A 21,996-nucleotide genomic window follows, 5' to 3' on the forward strand; every position below is an offset into this window, starting at 1 on the left:
GGGAAAAGGTTTTTCCATGAGATGGGAAATGAAAAGTATTAGTCCCACACGGAGTTTGTGAATAAGTGATTGTCTGATAATGAGCAAGGAATACCCGTCTTTCTGCTAAACAGGATGTATTGAACTCATAATTCAATAGATACCTTTTATGAATGTCAACTACGTATCGTAAGTAAATTGCTCCCGATTGTTCAATCATTTGATAACCAGAGTCGTTCTTTGATAAATGGTCACAATGAGTCAGACTCAATAGAATTTGATCAATCCTTTTTCTGTCGTTAAGGTGGAGAACTGAACCAAGAATTCTTTCTTCATCATCAATCGAATCGCTGTTCGCGACCCAGGATTCTATTTTATCATCAATCCAATCCCCGTTCACGTTTTTTCGTTTTCTTATCAGTGAATGACTTATTTACTTGTATGACTTATATGTCTCGTATTTCTCAAAATAATGATTCGATTGATGGGATTTGGTATGAGATCGATGAGATTGATATTCAAATATTTCTTCTTAGAATGTATTGATTTGACCCCATAAACAGGACCAAGCATATTGTCGCTAGAAGCAGAACCTCGTATTTCTTCTAGAGAATCTCCTAATTATTTTAGAGCAACTAGAAAGAGATTCTTTAATCAGAAAGAATTCAATTCAGATGTAGGACACCTGTCTAGAAGTTTTCGCAACGCAATCATAGATGATGGAATTATCAAAGATTTGACCTTTTTGAACTCTAACCGTAACCCACTAGAGGCTCGGGAAACAAAGAGAAGATGTGTTGATATCAATGGTGACTAATTATTTCGATGAATCACTTCTTCGGACAGAAGAAGACTATGTAACCACTTACTCGAAATCTCACTTATAAGATTCCATTGTGGAAGACACAATTTTTTCTAAAGAATTCGCCGTGATATACCTGATCCATAAATATTATCATGAAAAATGGATACAAATTTTTTACTGTTATTTAGTATTGGCAATACGTCTGAAAAAATATCAAAAAATATCAAATTTAGATATTTGTACTCTGTAGAAGTAAGGAACCATGGCATATATGTTTGGAATAGATTCCATTTTGAGAGAGTTGAAAAAGCACTATCTCTTCTATACATTTGCCATTTCTCAATGCATTTCTTTAGGGAAAGACTCCATTTTTACCTCTTTTTAGATGGTAAATATTTCTCAGAACATGGAGTGTGAATCAAACTCGTGTTTGAATTGAAAATGAGATACTAATGCAAGTTCTTCCCTTCTAAATCAGATAGATTCATATCTGAAAGAGGTTGACAATAAGTTCTTTCAAAATTGACTATTTGTCCCTTTGTTAGAGGTGTTCCAGAAATGTCTGCAATTGAGTAAATAGTTCTACGAATGAATAGATCGTATCGACTTGGAAAATAGAAAGATTTGTACAAGTTATATGTTTTGTCACCACTTTGTGGAAAATAGTTAGGTATGAATATGTTAGATACCTGTGACTCGATTGGTGAAATAGCATCTCTCCCCCCAAAAGCATTTTTTTTTACCGACACACAAAGAAAATATTTCGTTGCGAATGAACAAGATATTGAGGAATTGTCCATACGTAAAATCATGATTATAGATACAGGCATTTTCCATAGAAAAGGGGAATCTTGTGTTATAATAGAAGCAGAAGAAGTGATGTGGATTATTAAAGAATCGAAGTTGATTTGCTGTATAAAGAGAAGATATCAATGAACTTCTATGAAATGGTTTCACGGGATTCAGCCAATTGTCTTGTTTGTGGAATATCATTTAGAAATAGGAATTCCTGTTATCAAAGGATTTCCTGCGATTATTTCTAGTATGGAATGAGTCAATCATCCACTTTGGGATCTTATTGAACAAACAGAATGTTATTTATCCTCCATTGATGAAGAATTTTGATTTACGAGAAGTATCATGATAATCCAATAAGAAAGGTTTCCATTTTTTCAAACGAACAATTTGAAGACATTCTAACAACTGATTACAGGATCATTCGGACCTTTCAATTCATAGATGTAGATCTCGGACCTATGAATGGGGATATTCCTGAAACTCACACAGAAAAAAGGAAGCGAGTTAGATAAAAAGAAAAGCAACTTGGACAAAAAAAGAAGTGACTTGGACAAAAAGAAACGACGTGGCTTAGAAAAATCTTTTTTGTCGATAACCTCAGACCAATCAATCGAATATTGATTAGTACATAATTGATCGAACACTACTTGCCAACGGCTCTTCTGCTCAGAAATGAAATGTTCCGAATGTTCTTGGAAATTCTTGCTCCCATTGGACCATTTGTATCTATATGCATCAGGATCCCGATTCATGGATTTCTCGGCTCGAGAAATCAAGATAAGAGGATCAAACTGACTCTTTTTCAAATTTGATAAATATTTGTTGATCGTTTATTTCATTATAGTTCTATGATTCAGAGTATCCTTTCCTATTTGATCCCTTTGAATGCCATATTCGAAGTTGCGATCGGATCGATTCATTAAAAAGAATCGATGCAATACATTTCTTATCTACCCATAGGTACTATATTGGATTTAAATCAGATTTTGGATCAATCTATATTGATTGGCCACCTCTATTATGTTGTTACTAGCAAAAACCCCTATTTTTTATTTTGGATCTTCCAAATCATTCTTGCAGGAGATCCGGACCCATTTTTTCCTGATCCTTCGAGAAAAAGATTCATTCTCTTCATATAAAAACAGGAGGTAGAACCAATAAAGATTTCTTTTTTGATTCATCCCTGGCGTCATTCAAGAATTGATTTTGATCCAATCCGTAGGAATCAATAGAAAAGGTAAATCCCTTATGATACACCAGATCTGGCTCGATTATTGATAGAGTGAATAGATCAACCATTTCTTGAAATCTCTCTTCTGATTCAAAATCGTGGCGTAATGTCTATACTCGCCTGTTCCGGTCATGGAATAGATGAAATAAATCAAAAAATGAATTTTTGTTCAAGAATGAAATCTTATTGGAACTGTCCATATCCGGTTCATCCTTCAAACCCTATCACACTCCGGATTTGACGAAATTGGATGAATTGAGACAGTATTTTGTAAATACATAATTTTCTTGAATATATTAACCATTTCTTTATTTTCCAATCGCCTGGAAGGGACAAAAGAAAGATCTTGTTGTTTCTTCAACAATTTCTAATCTCTAGTGGACCTCTATGTACTATTCAAACCCAGATGAAGTTCTAGCCATCTATCAGAGAAAAAAGAACGAACGAATCTTGTACGATTCCCAAGAAATTCTTTGATTTCTTTCGGAAGCAGATGATTCACGTTTCGTGAATAGTCGGGAAATTAAGGAATATCCAGAAAGGCATTTCAAAAATCGGTCTGATTCTATCTCTGTTCCTTCCGTTTGAAGAAAGGAAGGATCCCAAAGAATCGACGTTTCTTTTAGTTGTTGAATTTCTCTTTGATTGATCGATGTGTGATATTCCTAATCCTCATTACTCATGGAATCCAAATGATCTCTGGATTGATCAAAAGATCCTTTCAGTTGGCTAGAATCCATTACTTAAAAGAAACTAGATCTTGTGGAATCATATTGAATATTTGACGATGCATTCCGTACCTTTCTACAAAATCGATCCTTGTCTACCAACCACACATTGTCTAACCAAATTAAATTCTCTCTCGATACGTTCCTCAAAAATCTGATTCGTGCGGATTCTTCCCCCAACTAAGGAAGAGATCTTGGTGGAATTGCCACATATGAAATTGAGCACAATTTTGCAAAGAGATAGCCCACTTGTTTCTCGAGAAGAGATGGGAAACATGCTCAATATCATTTGATTGAATAGTTGACCCAGCCCCTTGTTGTTTGAAGAAACCTCCACTTCAATTGGTATTTTTTCACGAAAAGTAGAATGAGATAAGAAATCTAGTGTTTCACTAAGATTTCGAATAGCAGTCTTGAATTCAAGTTGATTCTATTTCACCTCTTCCTCAGATAAAGACGATCAAACAACTCCTAATCATGGTCCTTGCGGATCGGATCATCCATATAATATACAAAAAGAAACTGGATATTTGATATCTTTCTCTTTGAATAAGATCTCAATTCCAGCGACAGTTTCATTAGATATCTTACAACTAGAATCCCTCTTTTTTTCGATCTAGTTCTTCCATCATCGCGAACCCCAGTTAGATTCTGGGTCCAATAGAATTCATACGTATAGGAAGAAGCCATCTCAAATAGAGATTTTTTCTTTCGACCATTTTTTTATTGTTAATACGGTATATAAGGATCGCTACTACAAAGAGTATTACACCCTTGGTCGTGAAATATCGATCGCTTGTTGACTCCTCTGAATTGCATGAAAGTAGGATACTCCAAATTCGGGGGTCAAAGAGTTTTAGAAAACATTCTTGGTGGAAAAAAAATGTGAATGAAAGATCCCACTAAATTGAATTGGGTCCATGAATCTAAGAAATAGTGAGAATTCTTGATCTCTCTCAATTCGAAAATCCAGGATTTCAATTGATGTTTCATTGATTCCTCTTAAATTTTATTGATTTATCCTAAAGATTTCATTTCAATTGGAATTTGGTTCACCATGTACAAGGATCCCCGCTAAGCATCCATGGCTGAATGGTTAAAGCGCCCAACTCATAATTGGCGAATTCATAGGTTCACTTCCTACTAGATGCACACCAACGGGACCCTCCAATAAGTCTATTGGAATTGGCTTTGTATCAATGAGATCTCATCATCTATACATAATGAATTGGTGTGGTATATTCATATCATAATATATGAACAGTAAGAACTAGCATTCTTATTGAGACCGGAACTCATAGGGGAAAAAATAGATTTATGGATGGAATCAAATATGCAGTATTTACGGAAAAAGTATTTGGTTATTGGGGAAAAATCAATATACTTCTAATGTCAAATCAGGATCAACTAGGATAGAAATAAAGCATTGAGTCAAACTCTTCTTTGTGTCAAGGTAATAGCTATGAATAGTCATCGACTTTCGGGAAAGGCTCGAAGAATGGGACCTATTATGGGACATACAATGCATTACAAATGTATGATCATTACGCTTCCACCCGGTTATTCTAGAAAGTCGTATGCTTTGGAAGAAGCTTGTACAGTTTGGGAAGGGGTTTTGATTGATCAAAAAGAATAATCTACTCCAACAATATGCCCTTAGGCACGACCATACATAACATAGAAATTACACTTGGAAAGGGAGGACAATTAGTTAGAGCAGCGGGTGCTGTAGCGAAACTGATTGCAAAAGAGGGAAAATCGGCCACATTAAAATTACCTTCTGGGGAGGTTCGTTTGATAACCAAAAAACTGCTCAGCAATAGTCGGACAAGTGAGAAATGTTGGGGCGAACCAGAAAAGTTGAGCCGGATCTAAGCGTTGGCTAGGTAAGCGTCCTATAGTAAGAGGACTATGAACCCTGTAGACCATTTCCATGGGGGTGGTAAAGGGAGAGCCCCAGTTGGTAGAAAAAACCCACAATCCCTTGGGGTTATCCTGCACTTGGAAGCAGAAGTAGAAAAATGAATAAATATTGTGATAATTTGATTCTTCGTCGCCGTAGTAAATAGGTGAGAAAATAGAATTTCTTTCTTTGTCTTTACAAAAACAAAAGCAAAATAAAAATAAAAAAATAGGAGGAAGTTGTGGCACGTTCACTAAAAAAAATCCTTTTGTAGTCAATCGTTTATTAAGAAAAAGGGAAAATTGCAACCGAAGTACCAAACCTTTCGTTTATTAGTAGACTTTGCGCAAACCTTTGATTTGTGCCACCATGAGTACCAAACCTTTAAAAAATATGCAGCTCAAGTCCAAAATGACAGTTTCCATCTGTTTGACCCCAAAATCCGTAAGTTGACCCCTAGAAATTAAAAATCTGATTATTTTTCCCAAATACAGCAAGGGCAATTTGGACATATCACATTTTTCCTATTAAATTAAGAATTAAAAAGGCAAAAAGAAAAACCATAACCCCCCACCCCTCTCCTTCTTCCCCAACCCCCTCACCCCAAAGCACCATGGTCTCGTACCGGAGCCTTTTCTTCCCTGCGCTGCTGCTGGGGTTGGAATAATAGTCCTCAAGATCATCTCTTGACCCACTTCCTGCGCCATCGCCTAAGGTTGACGGCAAGGCGAGAGGGGTCTTTGCTGCTATGAATTCCCAATTCCGTCCGGATCCCAATCTGGTGTCACCAGTGTTGGACAATGCCACACTAGGTCATCTGCAGTCACATCTTAAGCAAACTATATTTCTCCCATAGTTAAAGAAGTCACATCTGGAATAAAGGTGAAAGTAAAAATCTGCCATACCCCCAAAAAATAATAACACGAGACTCCGTTTTCAAGCATAAAGAAAATACAAGGTAATGCTTACTGAGGGCAGTCCCATTCCCCACCAGTCAGTTGTCTTGTTGGCCCAGGTCCTTCACATTCAAGACATTTAACATTTCTTGCAAAGTTCATAAAATTGCACTTGCATAGTATAGATAATAGTTAAATATATGAGGAAAAGTTCTATTGCCATAATAAGCACGCCTCTGTGCACAGGGAATTGGCACAAAGTGTTCTACGACATGAATAAAAGAAGGTGGTGTTGCCGGAGGTGGTTTTAGGTGGTGGTGATGCTTAGTGCTTTGAGGTGAGAGGGTTGGGGAAGAAGGAGATGGGGTGGGGGGGTTATGGTTTTTCTTTTTGCTTTTTTAATTTTTAATTTAATAGGGAAAATGAGATATGTCCAAATTGTCCTTGCTGTATTTGGGAAAAATAATCAGATTTTTAATTTCTAGGGTGAAACAGATGGAAATCGTCATTTTGGACTTGAGCTGCATATTTTTTAAAGGTTTGGTACTCACGGTGGCACAAATCAAAGGTTTGGGCAAAGTCTGCTAATAAACGAAAGGTTTAGTACTTTGGCTGCAATTTTCCCTAAGAAAAATTGATAAGCTTAATAAAAAAGTAGAAAAGGAAATAATAGTAACTTGGTCCTGGGCATCTACCATTATACAGACAATGATTGGCCATACAATTGATATTCATAATGGTAAGGAACAGTTGCCTATTTATATAACAGATCGTATGGTAGGACACAAATTGGGAGAATTTGTAGGTACTTTAAATTTTCGAGGACATGCAAAAAGCGATAATAGATCTCGGCGTTAATCTTTTTTTTTTTTAATATATTATAGATAGATACTATAGATAGATACTTATGATTCATTAATAGGAGGTAAACTCTATGCGAAAGAAGAAAAAAATAGAAGTATATGCTTTAGGTCGACATATATATCTCTATTGGCTGACAAAGCAAGAAAAGTAATTGATCAAATTCGTGGATGCTCCTATGAGGAAACACTTATGATACTAGAACTCATGCCCTATAGAACATGTTATCCCATTTTTAAGTTGGTATACTCTACAACAGCAAATGCTAGTTACAATATGGGTTCCAACGAAGCAAATTTAGTTAATGTAAGGCCGAAGTTAATGAGGGTACTATCGTGAAGAAATTCAAACCTTGAGCTCGAGGAAGTAGTTATCCGATAAAAAGACCTACCTGTCATATAACTATTGGAGTGAAAGATATATCTTTACATGATGAATATGGATGGATATATTCGTTAAAAAAACCTAGATGGCAAAATAAGTATACGACTATGGAGTATCATGATATTTATAGTATTGGGGGAGTATGGGACAAAAAATAAATCCACTTGGTTTCAGACTTGGTACAACCCAAGTTCATCATTTCCTTTGGTTTGCACAACCAAAAAATTATTCTAAGGGTTTACAAGAAGATCAAAAAATAAGAGATTTTATCAAAAATTATATACAAAAGAATATGAGAATATTCTCCTGCGTAATTAAAAAAGGAATTGATTTGATCCAGGTCATAATCTTTATGGAATTCCCAAAGTTATTAATAGAAAGTAGACCACGAGGAATCCAAGAATTACAAATTAATCTAGAAAAAGAATTTAATTATGTGAATCAAAAACTTAACGTTGCTATCACAAGAATTGCAAAACCTTATGGAAACCCTAATATTCTTGCAGAATTTATAGCCGAAAAATTTTAGAATAGAGTTTCATTTCGAAAAGCAATGAAAAAACCTATTGAATTAACTAAACAAGCAGATACAAAAGGAATTCAAGTACAAATTGCAGGATGTATCGACGGAAAAGAAATTGCACGTGTCGAATAGATCAGAGAAGATAGGGTTCCCCCTACAAACCATTCAAGCTAAAATTGATTATTGTTCCTATACAATTCGAACTATCTATGGGGGTCTTGGGTATCAAAATTTGGATATTTATAGTTTATGAATAAGAAACCTTTACTTGTCTTTCCCTTCTATCCATTGATAGAAAAAAAAATTGGAAACTCGTTCATTCTTTTTCTGGTGAATCAAAATGAGCAATTCTAATTCTTAATTCTATAGGGTTGAATAAAAATTAAATTGACCATTTGATATAATTGCTATGCTTAGTGTGTGACTCATTGGTTTTTTAGGGTTAGGATTACAAAAGGACCAGTCCCATATTATGAACTAATAACCAACTCATCACTTTGTATTATCTAGATATAAAGAACTAGTCAAGATATGATAAATCAGTCATATCTTTATAGCAACTGAAATTTTTTTTTTTGGGCATAAACTTTAAATAGAAGTTGTAAAACAAAATGAAAGATGTAAAGGTGTGGATAAATGGTAAGATGAGAGAAAGAGAGAAAAAGAATATCAATGATATAGAATTCCAATATGTAAGGTCTACGAGTCATTTCATAAAAGACAGTGTAATAAAGCATCAATACTAATTGATTCATACATAATTAAATATTAAATGAATCAAGAAAAAAAAATAAAGAGCTTGGAACCAATAAAGATTAAGAAGATTTACTTAGGAATAACTTGGATTATGAGCTCCATTGTAGAATTCGGACCTAATCATTAAGTACGAAGCGATGGAACCTATACATGCAAAAGATTTTATTGAAAAAATGAATCTTAATGATTCACTAGTAGGGATGGTGAAATGAACTGGAGATTAATTCATCTATTGGGAGAAGTCACGAATGAGCCCTACAAATGAAATAGAGATGGAAAGAGTAAATATTTGCCCATGAATTTTATTTTTTTATTTTTAGTTTCTAAACCCAAAACGGACAAAATAAAATAAAGATTTTGTAGAACGTTATTAAAAAAAAAAAAAACTAATTTTTACAAAAATGTTAATCATTTCAATTAAATGGGTTTAATCCTTTTATTCGTGAGGAGCTCGATGAGAAGAAACTCTCACGTTCGGTTCTGTAGTAGAGATGGAATTGTGAAACAACCATCAACTATAACTCCAAAAGAACTAAATTCCGTAAACAACATATATGAAGGATGAAGGGAATATCTTATCGAGGTAATCATATTTGTTTCGGTAAATATGCTCTTCAGGCACTTGAACTTGCTTGGATCACATCTAGACAGATCGAAGCAGGTCGACGAGCTATGACACGAAAATGCACGCCGTGGTGGAAAAATATGGGTCCGTATATTTCCAGACAAACCGGTTACAGTAAGACCCATTGAAACACATATGCGTTCGGGAAAGGGATCCCCTGAATATTGGTAGCTGTTGTTAAACCAGGTCAAATACTATACGAAATGGGTGGAGTAACTGAAAACATAGCTAGAAGGGCTATTTCAATATCAGCATCCAAAATGGCTATACGAACTCAATTCATTATTCCAGTATAAAAATGTAGAACCAACAGAAATGAATGGGGATGAAAGTTTCTTTTTTTGGACAAAAAAGATTCCTATTTTTTCTTCATCCTTTGCATTGGAAGAATAGACTAAAAATTGATATGATTCAACCTCAGACCCATTTAAATGTAGCAAATAATAGTGGGGCTCTAGAATTGATGTGTATTCGAATCATAGGAGCTAGCAATCGTCGATATGCTCATATTGGTGATGTTATCGTTGCTGTGATCAAAGAAGCAGTACCAAATATGCCCCTAGAAAAATCAGAATTAATCAGAGCTGTAATTGTTTGTACCTGTAAAGAACTTAACGTGACAGCGGCATGATAATATGATATGATGACAATGCTGCAGTTGTGGTTGATCAAGAAGGAAATCCAAAAGGAACTAGAATTTTTGGTGCAATCCCTCGGGAATTAAGACAATTAATTTTTACTAAAATAGTTTCATTAGCTCCCGAGGTATTATAAAATTAGATCACTGATATGTTTATAGTGGGTATTTGAAAGAAATAGATTAAGAACTAAATTAATTAGTAGATTGTGTCTCACGCATATATCTTAATAATTCATATTCATTAAACAAATTAAGTAAAAAAAAAAATGTTGATTATATCCAATTTTGGGGCACCCATAATTCTAGTTCACCATGGGTAGGGACACTATTGCTGAGATAATAACCTCTATACAAAATGCTGATATGGATAGAAAAAGAGTGGTTCACATTGCATCTACTAATATTACCAAACCTATTGTGAAAATACTTTTCGGAAAAGGTTTTATTGAAAACGTTAGAAAACATCGAGAGAAAAAACAAATCTTTTATGGTTTTAAATCTGCGGCATAGAAATTTTTAAAATTTTTTTAATTTAAAACTGATCAGTCGACCCAGTCTACAAATCTATTCTAACTCTCAACAAATTCCTAGAATTTTAGGTGGGATGGAGATTGTAATTCTTTCTACTTCTCGAGGTATAATGACAGACCGAGAGGCTCGACTCGAAAGAATTGGCGGAGAAAAAGCAATTCGGATATAATGGAAGAAAGAACCCCATTTACTATCTAAAAATAAGCAAATCAATCCCTCTATTGTGTATGAAGTTTATGGTTTCCATTCGTGCAAATCCAATCATCTGAATTTAAGATGAGAAGGAATTCTCCATTAGTAGCAAATGATTTTTATTAAGCGAAGGAAATCTTATTTCAATTTCAAAAACATAAAAATGAAGCTCCCACTCTGTCAAGAACGGACTAAGAGGGTCAGCTACCCAGCTTACTTTCCTAATTAAATACCGTTACTGTATAGGTGGATCTCATTGTGAAAGACCTATTACTGGATTAAATGAAGTAAAGGCTCCAGTGTATAGAGAAGACCTTACTGTTTAAGAAGTAACCATAGAAACGACGGAACACACTATTTCTTTATCCATTTAAGTTATATTTCTTTTTACTATATTTTTCACACTTAGAAGAATAAAATTTCTTATTTCTTTCGTATTTTGCAGTGAAATACCTAAAAACAGAAAAAAAATCATGGTCGGGATGGTTATAGTAGCCAAAGCATTGGAATTTTTTTTATACATTGGCAAAATCCGTTTGGTCATTAAAAAGGGGAAAAAGAATAACTGAAAGAAAGGAAATCAATTAGTTATTCGTCAAAGTTTCATTTATTCAATGACCAGAATTAAACGTGGATATAAGCTCGGAGACGTAGAACAAAAATTCATTTATTTGCATCAAGCTTTCGAGGGGCTCATTCAAACTATTACTCAACAGAAAATAAGAGCTTTGGTTTCAACTCATTGGGATCGGGATAAGCAAAAGAGAAATTTTTGTCGTTTGTGGATCACTAGGATAAACGCAGTAATTCGCAAAACGTGAATATCTTATAGTTATAGTAAATTAATACATAATCTATACAAGAGACCGTTGCTTCTTAATCGTAAAATACTTGTACAAATAGCTATATCAAATAGGAATTGTCTTTATATGATTTCCAACGAGATCATAAAAGAAGTAGATTGGAAAGAATCCATCGGAATAATTTAAACGAAGTTTCCCAAAGAATGAACTCCGGGAAGGTAGAGTCAAAATTACTATAAGAAAATATGCTATAAAGTAGTCAAAATGAATGAACACATTTAATAAAAATATTTTTTCTTTTCCGATTCGCTTTTTTTCTTACGACACGATAATAAAATCTGGATTCCCTGATTTGTCGAACAAAACAACAATCTGTATTTGAGTTCTGATTGGAATTCTAATTCAAGTGAACAAAGAATAAGCCTATTTATTTTTTGTTCTAAGACCAGTAGTTCTAGCTGTCAACTCGGTTCTTTCAAATTGTTTCTCATTATTGAGAAAAGGTAACAAAGATAAAATACGAGCTTATTTTATAGCAAAATCGTGGTTGTTTCAAGGTCAATCTATTCACTCGTCTAGATAATATTTTTCCTTGTTCACTAATAAATTGACTAATTAAACTCATGTTTCTATAATCAATTCGATCCCCCCGATTGAATCGGGGGCAAACGCCTACAAAAAGATCGCTTGGATTTATCCATGGTTTTTTGTGTTTTTTTTTTGTTTAGTTTAGTTTTCTTATCCCAAAATCCTATTTTTCTTTCTGAATTGTAATTCATTTTAACCCCAAATAGGATTTTTTTCTATGTAAATATGTTATATATGATGTCATTTTTTACCCTTCCTTGAAAGACTAAGATATACTCTGTTCAATCTATTTCTTTATTTCCCCATGAATCATATGTTTGAAAGACCTTATATACTTTGTTCAATCTATTTCTTTATTTCCCCATGAATCATATGTTTGTAAAAATAGGAACAGAATTTTCTCAATTCTAATCGATTAGGCGTATTGTGCCTGTTCTTTTGAGTAATATATCTGGAAATGCCCCTTGATACCTTCCTAACACCATTTCAGACACAATTGGTACGTTCCAAAATCACCATTACTCGCGCATCTTTCCCCTTAGCCATGAACCTCCTCTAGATTTTTGATTCACTCAATTCTTTTATTTTCGATTTGAAACGAAGAAAAGGAAGGAAAAAATAGAAGTTACTAACTTGAAATCCAATTCTAAAAGAACAAAATCAATAAAGTAATAATAAATCAAAGCCATATTAAATAATAAGTAAGACAACGGATTTCTAAACTATATTTAAAATTGAAGTACGATATTTCAGTTGAAGATCTTGTTCTTGTATTCTTGTCCTAGATCTGCATTTTCTACTCTACCCCCCATTCCTCTATTATTAATATTCATTATTCATTAATTCGAACTTGAACCTGAGTCTCGTAGATGTTGGATCTACTTTTATTCTTTCTCTTTCCTCCCTTATTCTAAAAAGGGAAAAAAGAGAAAAAAAAAATGGGGGATTGGTCACAGATATTTGATTGTATCTCTAATCTTCTTCATTCCTTCCCATGTCAATATCTAGAATGAAAAAAAGAGGAATGTGAACGCATCCGGGAAAAAACGATTAATCTCTATCAATAGACCTGCTCCCCCGAACCATAGCGTACTTAGTATTGGTGCAACGGAGAGATATGTTTTTAGATCTCGCATTGAAAACCCTCCTTTTATTTATTATAATACATAAAGATAAAGCATATATGGTCAGATAGATATGTAGTTAAGGACCATTTATAGTTGTACACAGAATCCCTAATTCAAATTAAAATGTACATTGATCCATAAGATTTTCCTTTTCTTAAAATAGAAAAAAGATCCCCTCGAAGCGAGTATTTTTGAAAAATACTCATTTTTTTTTACAATGGGTTCTCTATTTCGTACATATATAATAAGTTTTTTACTTTTCTTATTATTATATGTTAAATGAAACCAAAAATACGAAATGGGCAGAAAAATTGTGTATATCAAAGGAACAACTAAGGATGTGGAAAACAAGATAGGAATTCTCTACAATGACACTGTAGAACAATTGAAGGGATGTGACAGAGCTTGGTAGCGCGTTTGTTTTGGATACAAAACGTCATGGGTTCAAATCCTGTCACCCCTACCTACTACTGGTCCTTTGAGCGGTAACGAGGAATCAACTGAGATCCATTCAAATTGGGCAAAATCTTTCATTTTTTTGAAACTATATAGCATATGCAGACAAAATGAAAATGGATTAGGGTTACAAGAATAATCATTTTCTTTACAGTCTTATCTTATTCTAATAAGAAAGCGCTCTTAGTTCAGTTTCGTAGAACGTGGGTCTCAAAACCCAATGTCGTAGGCTCAAATCCTATAGAGTATGATTTTTTCTTCGTAGATCGAATTAGAAATGTTAATTAATCAAAGGTCCAACTAATCACCACGTCTGTATTGTAAATATGCAATTACGAATAATCCAGCCAAAGTAATAGGAATTAGACCTAACTTCAATCATTTGAATTTTTTGAAAAGGAGAAAAAAAAGAGGTAATATCTATACCTAAATATTAATCTGAATTGACGTGAATCTCAATGACCAAGAATTGACGCAATAACTATAGAATACAGCGAATCTCATAGAAAGATTTCTTTTAGGAATTATATCTTTCAAATAGAAATTTCAAATAAGTCGTATCTTGATCAGACCAATAAATAGAGCTGAAATTATAGTTAAAGCCGCTAGTAACAATCCGAAATAACTAGTTATAGTAAGCACGAAAGAGCTAAATCAAAAATGTTATTTTTATACATATGTTTAGAAAGCATTTACCTAAATTCCCATTTTTGTAAAATAGGAGGATACGCAAAAATACCAATTGAAAGAATAAGTTCAATTGAAAGTTTTTTGTTCATCTATCATTATATATGGCACGAACAAAGATAAAGTATAGGCGCATATAAAACGAAATTGATTCATCATTTGTAACATTTATCCCTCTTGCGATTCCTATGAACCAATTCATTGAGCATAAACTAATAATATGAATTGGATTGTGTAACTTCACTCAAAAAATGAAACTCTTTTTGAATTTTTATTTGTGAATAAAATTTTTTTGGAATACAATTCAAAAATCATTTTGTTTTGATCATTTCTTCGATTTTTGAATTGTATTGAATTCATTTTCTATAGAATGAACCACCTTATAAATCTTTTTTTGACCTTAATTAAATTTAATTCATTAAGCCCCTGTTTGACCCCCATTACCTGAAAATAAAAATGGGGAGAATAGTATTTTTTAGAAAAATGAGTGGTTGAAAAAGAAGGAAAAGTTTTCGATTTATGTGTAATATTATTTTATGGAAGATTGTGTGGTTGAAAATAGGAGAGAGAAAAATGGAATATAATGTAATTGAATTTAGCCCCCATTTGACCCCCATTACCTGAAAATGAAAATGAGGGGAATAATATTTTTTAGAAAAATGAGTGGTTGAAAAAGAAGGAAAATTTTTTGATTTACGTGTAATATTATTTTATGAAAGATTATGTGGTTGAAAATAGGAGATAGAAAAATAGAATGTAATGTAATTAAATTTAATGGGGATCAAACGGGGGCTTAATGGGGATCAAACGGGGTCTAAATTCAGTAATAGACTCATTCCCATGATATCTTGAATGAATGTGAAGAAAAAAGGTATCACATGTATCACTAGAATTTTTTTTTTTTGTCCAATTAGATTCTAAAACTAGAAATTTCTATTATCGTTTTTAGTTTTTACAATTTGGCTTTCCATATTTTTAAATAAAGCCTCATCCTTGTAGCTAGATCAAGATTTGTATCTTGATCCAATGCAACAATGCATCACAACTATGGATTCCAATAATTTTATTCTTTCTTCGCTTTCTTTCATTGAATACACTCTACTACTCTTATTTGTTACTGGAGGATTAACCGATCAAAAAAAGGATTCCAACAAAAAAAAAAAAAAACTGCTACTACAACTACGAAAAGGAAATTTCTAGATCTTGCGCATCTACTTAAATTGTGGGAATATGATAATCTCTTTCATTGTAATAATTTTCTATTAATATAGAGCATCATTTTAGATCAACAGGTAAAGGAAAGGAAGAAATAAATTATTTAGCACTTCCTTTCGATTCAATACTAATTCATATTACCTTGCTGTGTCAGAAGAGTGATAGTTATACTGATTCGGTATACTCTAAAGACACCCTCGGTGCAATATTGACGATCCTACAAGGATGCAATTTTAGTGATTGCCTTTTACTGATCTCATCTTTTACGAAATCGATCTCCTTTGACTGTACAATAATAAGTGGAGCTGAGCATGTCTGGAAGCACGGGAGAACGTTCTTTTGCTAATATTATTACAAGTATTCTATAATGGGTCATTCAGAGCATTACTATACCTTCCCTATTCATTACGGGTTGGTTATTCGTCAGTACCGATTTAGCTTACGATGTATTTGGAAGCCCTTGGCCAAACAAATATTTTACAGAGAGCCGATAGGGAATTCCATTAATAACTAGTCGTTTTGATCCTTTGGAACAACTCGATGAATCTAGTAGATCGTTTTAGGAGGCCCTAATCTAATGACTATAGATCAACCTATCCAATTTTTGCAGTACGATGGTTAACCGTTCACGACCTAGCTTTACCTACCGTCTTTTTTTGGGGTCAATATCAGCAATGCAGTTCATCCAACGATAAACCTAATCCGAATTATAGAGCTATGACACAATCAAACCCGAATGAACAAAATCTTGAATTGAATCATACTAGTCTCTACTGGGGTTATTGCTCATTTTTGTACTTGCTGTTTTATTTTTCAATTATTTCTTCAATTAGGAAAACGAAAGAAAATAAATAAGAATTATAGGCACTCTTAGCCCATTCGGAAGGATCTCATCTCATAATTATCCATGACTGTCTATGTCTGTAGCATGACCACTTGATGAAATTGGAGGGAAGTAGAGTAAATGGCCGATACTACTGGAAGGATTCCTCTTTGGATAATAGGTAATGTAACTAGTATTCTTGTGATTGGTTTAATAGGTATTTTCTTTTATGGTTCATATTCCGGATTGGGTTCAACCCTGTAGTAATCGGATGAATTGAGTTGTAGACATGAAAGCGTAAGACTCAATGGGATTCCCTTCTTTGTTTGTCTGATTTAAGGGAAAAGGCCCATTGGGTTCTTAAGAATCAGAGTCTTTTTTTGGTCTAAATGACAAAGTAGATTTCTTTTTTTGATGTTTCAAAAAACCTTTTCTGATAATGCTTTTGAAAAATGAACTTCATTGATTGAGCCCTTGTTTGGCCCCCATTTTCGAAAAATGAAAATGGGTGGAATTTTATTTTTTTAAAAATAAGTGGTTGAAAAAGAAGAAATTTTTTTAGATTTATGTGTAATATTATTTTATGAAAGAGTGTATGGTTGACAATAGGAAAGAGAAAAATGGAATGTAATATAATGAAATTTAATAAGGGCCAAACGGGAGCTGATTCAAAACACCTGTTACTTGACAGTATCTATGGGTACTTTCCAACTTAAGAAAGGGGGAATCACTCAACTTCTTGGATGATATATATTTTGGTCGACTAGATCTAGATATTATACAAATACTTTCTATTACTCTATTTATTTGAGTATCTCAGCCAAATTAAAATTTTTTAGAAGTTCATTGTATTTAATTAATAAAATTCCCTCTTTTTGTGTTTTTTTTTGTTTGTCCACTACTTATTATATTATTTTATATTATTATACGAAATAAATCAAAAAAGTTCTGATACATCTCGAAAAATCAAAATAAAAAATCTTTACTCTTTCGACACAAGAAAAGGAATTTTCTACACCCCTTTCTTGTGTCGAAGACTAGGAAGACGAATAATCCCTCCTAGAATTATTTGCTCCCAATATCTAGTCCAATTTTATGACATTGAAATTTGGCAATAGTAACATACACCACTTCAATTTGACTAAAAAAAACAAAGAAAGAGGGGGTAAAGTCAAATAAATAGTCTTCTTCAAAATAAATCTACCTATTATGACTCGGAATGCCATACAAGGAATTCCGTAGAAAAAAGAGTATAAACAAGAAAATGGTTTTTCATAATTTCATTTTTTTTTACCATACAAAATCATAATCGACAACAAGAATTTGGTTTTTTTACAAACTGGATGCCGATAAATCCGCAAGTCTAGAAATTCATTTCGACCAATTGAACCTTCTCATACTGTGTCTTTTTAAGAACCAAAAAGATTTGTGCCAAAAGCCAAGAAGAACAAAATGCCTTGGACACGTAATGGATCTTGAAGTACTATTTCGGCATCTCCTTGACCAAATCTGCCCACATTAGGATTACTCGTTAATGGTTGATCAAATTGGATGGATTCACCCTCTGAAATAATAAGTTCTGGTCTTGAAGCGATAATATCAACCACTTGATGTCCATCCGATGTATCTGTTATGAATATTTCATATCCCCCTTTTCTTTTCGTATGATTTTGCTTACTATACCCACTACTATAGCATTATAAATTGCATTGTTACTCTTGCTTCCGTCGAGATTAATCTGACCCCTTCCCCTCTTCCCGCCTACATATATAGGATATTTTAAGAAGTGCACATCTTTCTTAGTAGTAGGGTCGGGGGAAAGAATAGGAAAAATGATTTCACTATATTTCTAACCAAGCATAGGCCCTGTCTCAAGAATATTTTTTTTTATTGGGGCGATGTTCTAAAAAGACAAATTGCCTATCTTTTCTTTCATCTCGGGATAAATACGATCGGTAAGGGCTAATTGAAACCCCTCTGGTAAAATAAGAACAGTCCCTACATTCAAACCTCCTTTCTTACCATTAGCAAGAACTTGTTTCAGTTGCTTATCATAAAGAATTCGAACAACTGCTTCAAATATAGTACCAGGAAGTACCGCTTGTGGAACCTCAATATCCATGGGCTTATTAGCTAAATGGCAATTGGCACATACAATACGCTCAGTCACTTCTCATGGATTTTCATAACCCTGTTGTGCAAAAATAGGATATGCACTTGAAATGGATGTCCGAGTTATGATATATCATGAGCGATATGGAAATATATCGAGTAATCTGTTCCTTTATCCAAGAAAAAGTATTTCTAGTTTGCATGGTCTAATAATTAATCCAAAAATTTCTATAATAAATTGAGTAGGTTGCTAGTATAGTTCCCTATCCACGATTCTAGTATTTACTGGAATAATAAAGGATAAATTCCTCGGATGGTTAGAAATCTAAAGAGTAAGTACGATTTTTAATGCTTATGTAGAACTACAAAGTAACAAACATTCTAATTGGGTTAGATAAATATCGGTAGATCATTTATCTATCATTCGTTGAATGATAAATAACTACAAATAACGGAGATACAGGATTTAAATAACGAAAAATCCAATATTTTAAATAGTATCGAGAATGACTGAAAAAGTGGAAACAAGGCCAGATATAATTTGATCATTATGAACATTTCCAAAATCTTTGTAGACAGAGCCAATCATTAGTTCCCAACCGTGGGGTGAATAGAATCCTATACATAAATCCATTAATAAAAGAATTGAAAATGCTTTTACTGTGTCGCTTAAGTTATATAGGAATTCTTGAGCCCAAGAGTTAAGAATAACAAGTTCTTCATTACCAAAAACAGAATAACCACTTAGAAGAACAAAACATATTATATTTGTCGAGAAGTGCAAAATTGTATGGATACGATCCGCATTGTGTATCTTGATTAATTGGATCGTTTCTTTGTGGATTCCTATTCCAAGCTTTTGTAAATGTGTCTCCGAGTATTCCTTGATCATTTCGTCCAAGAAGAGGATTTCCTCTAATTTTATGAACTTTTCTAGAATACTCTTTTCTTGAATATCATTAAAAAAAAAAAAAAATCAGATTGCCCAGTATTCCACCAATTAGTAACCCAAGATTCCATACTTTTCGTAAATGAGAGAGAAATCCACCAGGGCAAAAATACTATAGATGCAAAATACATGAGTGAATGCTTTATTTTTTGCCATCTGTGAATTGTTAATCAACCCACCTCATTCGTTGGCTCTATGTGATCTAATGAATATTTCTTTCACCAATGAGTTCTATACAAGATATTAAACCTATGAATCTATTTTATTTGTAATTTTTTTGAATCTAGAAAGAATACAAAAATAGACTAAGACGCCACTTTGAATTTGAATGAAGAAATAATAAAAAATATTGTTTTCAGATATCTCAATTGGTCAAATTAGAAACAAGTGTCTCCGAATGAACGAAAGAAGCGCTTTAAGGAATGAATATTATTGAGATTTTGAGACGAAACAATTCCTTTTCTATCAAAATATACAATATTCCGAAAAAAATCTACCAATTACCCATAGCCAGGAATAGAATATTTGAGAGAAAGATATTGTGATGATAAAAAAAAAAAATGAGTAGAAAAACAAGACAAAAATTGTCAAGTATCATTATGAAGAAAACCAATTGTTGGTTATTAAGGAATAGAAAAGAAAGGATAAAAAAAGGTCGATTGACAAAAAAGAAATAATTTACAAGATATGATTTATCTGCATCTAAAGTATCAATTCCAACAAATATTGAACTTAAGAAAAAAAATTTCTTTCTTTCGAAATCGTTTGATAAATGAGATGAATTGAATCTATTAGTTCAATTTGTTATACTTGTTGAATTGAGTTGCGTGGATTTGTATACGCCACAAAAAGAGTTTTCTTTTATGGTTGTTCCATATATGTTGGCTTTGGCTCGACTTAACATTCTGACAAAACTTCAGTTAAGTTATCTTATAGAAAAAAGAGGATTCTTGCATTTTGCCCTCCTACTAAGAAAGCATTCATTCTTCAGCCCATATTTATATTTCTCAAAAGACTTCAATTGGTAAGCACAAGGAATAGGCCAATTCGAAGGCTTTTTGTTCATTTTCTCGTGGAGTCAAATTCTCATCAGTATGGGTCAAGGGAATGGCCCCCTGGCCTCTGATGAATATATAAAGGACACGACGAGCATAAATGGGTTCTTTAACTTCTATTCTAATGGACTGAATATCTTTTATAAGGAATCGGAGGAATATGCGACGATTTTTTCCAGGAAATCCCCAACAAAAAATGCACACTATCCCTTCCTTTCTATCGAATCGATCATAACCACTACCTATATTCCAGAAAATTGTGCACCACAAATAGGAACAAGTAAAGAGACCCGCGATCCCGTAGAAAGACTGGAAAAAAAAGATTTGCTGAGACGGAAAAAAAGATATCAAATTTCTACCAAGATAACTAGAAGTTCCAACCAATAAGATTCCTAATGAACCTAAAAAAAAGATAAGGGCCCAGCATAAATTACTTAGTTTTCGAGACCCCGTTATAAGTTCTATCATATATCTTCTGATCGCCAACTCATACTTGATCTGATTGCATTTTATTGGAATTGAGAGAATACCCCAAATGAATTTGACTTTACTTTTTTTTGTTTCCGAAGTAACTCTCATCAACTAGCACTAGTTTGATGTGAACTAGCACTAGTTTGATGTGAACCTTTAGGAGTAATTCATCCAATTGGTTACATCTAAAATAATAACATACCCTTCATATGAGCCCACGATACATATTAATATATCTATAGATCCACCGACTTTACATTTTAGCCATCCAGCGATCCTGATCTATTTGAAACTAGCTAGAATTCATTTACCCATAGATCCTTTTCTGCAGGCATAAGAACTTTTTCCTTTATGTTCGGCGGAAATTACACGTTAGACCATATTTTTCGAAATAGATATCTGTGTTATGCTACAAGTCTAAGTTTTGAAAAAAAAAACGGATGAGATTGGGTCCCATCAGATCTAAACAATCTTGTTTTTTTGAACATGAAGAGATAAAGAAGCCATTGCAATTGCCGAAAATACTAGGCCTACTAAAGGCACAAAAATAGAGGGAAAATTGAAAGCTGTCATAAAATGGGTCCCTCAATTTACTATTTGTACCTGCTATTATTTATTTTTTATAAAAAATAAATATCTTATAATAATTATAATTAAGAATTGTACTTATTATTAATTAATTGAATTTCAAATTCTTAGTATAGAAATAAGTATCTATATATCTAAGTGAGTATATAGAATAAGTCCAAGGAATGTAGAACTAAATAAATGGACTTATTCATCTTTCTACATGAAAGATATGTATGATAATTCACTTTATTATTTTTCTTCATTTCTTTGTCTTTTGTTCTTGTCTTC

At 33.2% G+C, this 21,996-nt stretch overlaps 3 pseudogenes; 2 read left to right on the forward strand and 1 right to left on the reverse strand.

Moving 5' to 3' along the window:
• Positions 1–5,114: 5,114 nt before the first annotated feature.
• Positions 5,115–7,198, forward strand: LOC111396225 (annotated as a pseudogene).
• An 8,654-nt stretch (positions 7,199–15,852) lies between these two features.
• Positions 15,853–16,561, forward strand: LOC111396198 (annotated as a pseudogene).
• Positions 16,562–17,914: 1,353 nt separating this feature from the next.
• LOC111396127 overlaps positions 17,915–21,996 on the reverse strand; it is a 49,793-nt pseudogene continuing 45,711 nt past the window's right edge.

Source organism: Olea europaea, chromosome 1 (assembly GCF_002742605.1).
Source record: "Olea europaea var. sylvestris chromosome 1, O_europaea_v1, whole genome shotgun sequence".
NCBI lineage: Eukaryota > Viridiplantae > Streptophyta > Magnoliopsida > Lamiales > Oleaceae > Olea > Olea europaea.